The sequence below is a fragment of the Sus scrofa genome, chromosome 1 (assembly GCF_000003025.6).
Source record: "Sus scrofa isolate TJ Tabasco breed Duroc chromosome 1, Sscrofa11.1, whole genome shotgun sequence".
In the NCBI taxonomy this organism is placed as follows: domain Eukaryota; kingdom Metazoa; phylum Chordata; class Mammalia; order Artiodactyla; family Suidae; genus Sus; species Sus scrofa.
In genome coordinates this window covers 232812909-232818908 of record NC_010443.5, presented here as the reverse complement: position 1 = coordinate 232818908, position 6000 = coordinate 232812909, and the positions used below count along the sequence as shown (strand labels likewise).

The 6000-nt window shown below is 33.8% G+C and overlaps 1 long non-coding RNA gene across 2 annotated transcripts in view; it reads right to left on the bottom strand.

Moving 5' to 3' along the window:
- The window catches only part of LOC102167422, a 278903-nt gene continuing 273235 nt past the window's right edge, over positions 333-6000 (bottom strand). For both annotated transcript variants that reach the window (XR_002336493.1, XR_002336494.1), the window contains one exon: positions 333-2031. This is a non-coding gene — a long non-coding RNA (uncharacterized LOC102167422). The remainder of the gene's footprint in view (positions 2032-6000) is intronic.

Below are 6000 nucleotides of genomic sequence, written 5' to 3'. Positions count from 1 at the left end.
GTCATCCCATACAGAAACCAGGAACTAAATATCTCACCCGAAAATTTACTCCTTCCCACCCCCTCATACACACACAGAAATACAGGAAAACAGCAAAATATAAATCAGAGTTGCTTTCAAAGCTTTGAAAAATCTGTGAAATTCATAGCCATAGTTTCTAGATCATATTTTTTAACCTGATTTGAGATCTTGCACTCATTCAAAACTGATGTGGTTAAAAAGAAAAAAAAAAAAAAACCCTTCTAACTTTCTTAAACTTGGAATTTAAAAAAAATAATAATAATCCAAATTTCTTCCAGTTTGGAAGAGTCTAATTTGCATAAATACCCCCACTCCCCACCTTACTTCTGACAGTGGAATTCTAAACAAAGCAATCAGGTTGGCAGATGAGTCAGATTTGCTTATTGTATTGTATGCATGCATGTTAAAAAATGGTGCTAGTTCTTTCTTGTTATTTATTGGTGTCAAGAGATACGATTTAAAAATTCTGCTATTTAATTTTTTTCCTCTCCTATGACAGGCAGATTGCTTCCCCCTACACCTCCTTGAGAGCTTACTAAATATTTGAGCATTAAGAAACCCTAATTTTTCCTCTTAAAACAAACCAGAAACATTTATTTTGATTTAATTTTTTTAGACAAAGAGAACCCTTTGATTTGGGGGCTTTCAGGTTTTGGAACAAAATGATTTTAGGTAAATTAGCTGCTAAAATTACTGTTATTATGCTTATAAAAGCTGCTAAAAATAATCAGTTCATAGGGCAAAAAAAAAAAATCATATACTACAGCATTTTCTTCCTGACAGATATTTCAGAAATTTGGCCTAGAATAGAATACATGCATTTTTAAAAAAGTTATAACAGAAATTACCATAGAAAATGACTATTAGAGCCAAAAATTTTTAATAACACTGATATTTACATAAAGCTGGGCTTTACAAACACTTAAAAAGACAAATGCCTAAAGTCAACTTGAGACATATCTGTCTGTCTTTGTGGCTAATTGAACTCAAGAAAAATAGGTAAGCAATAACAAGTGCCAAATTACAGTTGCTTTCTTTTCATTTTAAACATTTTTTGCTTTGTTGAGCAAATGCATCTCTTCCTGGATTGCATCCAGGCCATCCTCTACCTCTTCTCAATCCCCTTAAGGGCATCAGTTATTTAAACATGAGAAATAGAGCTCTTCAAAAAGACAAATCTTTGCTCATGTTTTCAAGCATGGAGGCAAACACTGGCAGCAAACATGAACAGCAATGAAAATAAGTCATTTGGAATTTACTTTCTTTTTCCCCACATTTAGAATCAGCAATATGTTGATTGGTGCAGTCACTACAGAGACAACCAAAGCAAGGAAGTGCATCCTGATGACATACACACATGGTCTTGTGTCTGAAAGGGATTGTCAGGGGTTGTTTTGCTCTATCCCCACATGCATTGCGGTTGGGTGGTCCATCTATTCTTCATTTCCAAAACATTACTTGTCTGCCTTTTCCTTCTAAATATACCCAAAAGTGGGGAAAGGAAACTTTGCCTTTTAAATTATTGCAACATTTCCCTATCTCAAGATAGAAGAAACTAATTTCTTACCTAAATCCCATTTTTGTCAATTCTAAGTCTGCTGAGTAAAAACATAAATTTGGTGAAATAAAACACTCAAGATATTTTTTTTAAGAAACATTCAACAGTCTAGTTTAATGTGGTTCCCTTAAGTTGTTTAAAGTTGCATTGTATTTGCATAATACTTTATAGCTTATAAGTATTATTTCATATACAATTTCATTTGACTCTACTGTAAACAGGCAGAAGGGATATTGTTCCCAGGTACAAATAAAGAACCTGAGCCTCTGAGAAATTCAATGGCTGGCTTTAAGAAAGTAACCACCTAAGTTCAGAGTCAAGACCAATATTGGCTCTTACCTGAATCCCAGGCCAGTACTGTCTACTCCAGCAAATTATCTTTCTTCCTAAGTCGCCTTTGGTGTTTCTTTCCTTTGAACCTTCTCAAACTTCTTACACTTTGGATAGTAAACCTGGAGCAGAATACGGAGGTTTTATTTATATAAAATTATTTATAGGCATTTATGTAGAAGAATGTGCATACTGCTAAATAATGGCCTTATATTTCAGCAACATAAAGCCTGTAGATATTTTTAACTTATCTGCATAGTAACTGTCCTTCAGTGATCAACAATCTTCAAACTGCATTTGTTTATTTTCTTTTCTTTATGAGAAATAGTGTCAGTGTGGATATGAATGGTGGTTTCTGGAGAAGAATGAGAGAGCTGTTGCTGAGAAGGCTAGTTTTGGTTCAGTTTTATCCTGTGTAATCAGAAAATATATATGTGAATATAGTACCTTTCTTAGGGTATATGTTTTTACGAACTCTCCTTGCAATGCCCTACAAAAAGAAAGGGATCCTTTAATGAAATGGAGATCCATCCTGTGCCTTCACAGCTGTCTTTCCATTTGGTGTGCAGTCAACTGTGTATTTAATACAAATATTGCTTCAGGATTTTCAGAGCAGATAAGGAGGCTGCTGATGTTAGAATGCCGTGCAGAGAGAATTTGCACGCAGGTAGGCCAGTGAAATTTAGCTTGGCGAATAATTACTATGATGATCATAATTAATAATTATCTTGTGCCAGTGGAGAATTGTTCTAATTGGTAATCTCTTCTCTTAAAAGTCCTAATATTTTATTTCTGCTTATTGCTAACTATCAAGTGGAATGCTAATGGAAATGAGGATGACTGGTATTGTAATAATTATAACTGTAATCACATTCACCAGCTAACCTCTAATTAAAATAAATCAGATGGCATAGTGAATTGGCTACATACAGTTGTGTTTCCAATAATATATCTTATTGGGAAAAAATTATTTTCTTTCACAGAAAGCCTTTAAAGATCAGATTAAAAATTAGGTGGATGTGGTGTATTTCTAAGATGTTTTCTGGAGTAATAAGTAGGTTAATTGCATATTCATCAGGTGATGGGGTTTTATGGTAAACACAGTTAGCATGTAATAAGTACTATTGTTTCTAATGGGATTATAATATTGTTACCTTGCAACTATATGCAGGTCATTCTTGGATGTTCAGCTAGTAATGAATATATGTGTACAAACCTGAAATTTCTAGACTAAACTCTGAAAATCAATCAGATAAAATTATCCATGTAATTTTTAAAACGTTGGGTTGTATGATTTGGGTAAGATAATTTTTTACTTATAATTCTGATTGTTTTCCAAAATAATGTCTACAATAAACAAGTATAGGATATATGTGTCCCAAATAATCATTTCAAGCTATCATTAATTATTCATCATTAAATAATGGTAAGAAAGCTGATAATACATGCATATATGCCTATATTCATGTAGATGAAAAAGAGGGCAGGACAATCTTTTGAAATGATAAATCTGAGTATTATCAAAATTCAATATTTTTAGAAACATTTTGTGCTGATCGCTCTTCTTCCATATCCCTGCCCTACATCAATTCTCATTTATCCAGAAGCAAACTTTTTCTATAAAGGGCCAGTTAGTATTTCAGGCTTTGTGCACAAGTCTTTACTGCAACTTATTACTATAGAGAAAGCATCCATAAATACATATACATAGCAACTACTCTATTACTATAAAGAAACCATCACATATGTATATCTATATAGGAATGGACATGGCTGTGTTCCAATAAATTTTATAAAAACAGGTGTCTAACTGGATTGGCCCACTGACCATAACTGATCAACCCTCAATAAGTTAAAAAATATTTATGAGGACTTTTATGCCAAGTACTGTACTAAGTACAAGGGCAGAGGAATGATTAAGAGAAATAAGGCTCCTTTCTCATCCAGTTTTCACTCTATTAAAGAAAACCCACATGTATGGCAATATGCTGGGGGATTTAACAGGGAATGAAATATTTTCCTTGCCCTCTGGAAGTTCAGAATTTTGTGAAGGAGTTAGATTCATAAATCAATGTTAATAATTGTAATAGAGTCTTCAAAGTGTCTTCAGAGCATTAGTAGAGTTGAGGTAAGAAGAGAAAGATTTCATCAAGGTAGTGTCATCTGAAGACTTTCAGCAATAGTTACATCAGGTACCATGTTGGGGGAGACCATAGCATGGTTGAGACCCATTGAGCATTCAAGAAGAACACTCACTATAGAGGTGAGTATTAATGATGATGAGCCTAGAAAGGTAGGTTTCACTGGACTGTAGAGGTCCTTAAGGGCCATATTAAAGACTCTGGGCTTTATCTGTGTTGACTGCCATGCAAGAAAGTAGAGAATCATAATATGTTTTATCCTTTAAATGGGAGCATGAGGTATGAATTCTCTCACCTTCTTTATCCATTCCTTTGTCAATGGACATTTACATTGCTTCCACGTCTTGGCTATTGTAAATAGTGCTGCAATGATCGCTGGGGTGCATGTGTCTCCTCCAATTATAGTTTTCTCTGGATATATGCTCAGAAGTGGGATTGCTGGATCATATAGGAATTCTATATCTAGTTTTTAAGGAACCAGTATATTGTCCAGCATAGTAGATGCACTAATTTACATCTCCAACAGTGTAGGACAGTTGTTGTCTTTTCTCCACACCCTCTCTAGCATTTATAGTTTGTAGACTTTTTGATGATGGCCATTCTGACTGGTATGAGGTGATACCTCATTATAGTTTTGATTTACATTTCTCTAATAATTACTGATGTTGCACATCTCTGTCATTTGCTTTTTGGCCATCTCTCTGTCTTCCTTAGAGAAATGTCTATTTAGATATTTTGCCAATTTTTTAATTGGGTTTTTTGTTTTTTGATATAAAGCTGTATGAGATGTTCGTATATTTTAGAGATTAATCCCTTGTCAGTTGCTTCTTTCACAAAGATTTTCACCAATTTTGTGGGATGTCTTTACTTTTATGGTTTCCTTTGCTATGCAAAAGATTTTAAATTTAATTAGGTCTCATTTGTTTAACTTTTTTAAAATTCTCATTTCTCTAGGAGGTGGATCAAACAGGATATTGCTGTGATTTATGTCAGAGTGCTCTGCCTATGTTTTCCTCTAGGAGTTTTATACTATCTGGCCTTATGTTCAGGCCTTGTGTTAGGCCTTACTTAATCCATTTTTGAGTTTATTTTTGTGTATGCTGTTATAGAATATGCTAATTTCATTCTTTTACAGGTAGCTGTCCAGTTTTCCCAAACCACTTATTGAAGAGACTGTCTTTCCTCCACTGTAAGTTCTTGACTCCTTTATATTAGTTGACCATGGTGCTTGGGTTTATTTCTGAACTTTCTATGCTGTTCCATTGATCTATATTTCTGTTTTTGTGCTAGGACCATACTGTTTTGATTACTATAGCTTTGCAGTATACACTGAAGTCAGGAAGCCTGATTCCCCAGTTCCATTTCTATTTGAGGTCTTTTCTTTTTCCAAATAAACTTTAAATTTTTTTTGTCCTGGTTCTGTGAAGAATGTTATTGGTAACTTGATAAAGATTACACTGAATCTGTAGATTGCCTTGGGTAGTATACTCATTTTGACAGTACTAATTTATCCAATCCAAAAGCACCATACTTCTTTCCATCTGTTTGTGTAACCTTAGATTGCTTTCATCAGCACTTTATAATTTTCAGAGTATAGGTCTGTTGTTTCTTCGGGTAGGTTTATTCTTAGATATTTTATTCTTTTTGATGTGATGATAAATGGAATAATTTCTCCAGTTTCTCTTTCTGAACTTTCATTGGTAGTATACAGAAATGCAAAATACTGTGCTAACTTTGTGTCCTGCAACTTTACCATATTCATTGATGAACTCTAATAGTTTTATGGTAGCATCTTTATGATTTTCTATGCATAGTATCATGTCTTCTGCCAACAGTGATAACTTTAAATACAAAGAAAGATATTAAAAGCAACAAGGGAAAAGCAATAAATAACATGTTAGGGAACCCCCATAAGCATATCAGCTGATTTTTCAGCAGAAACTCTTTAAG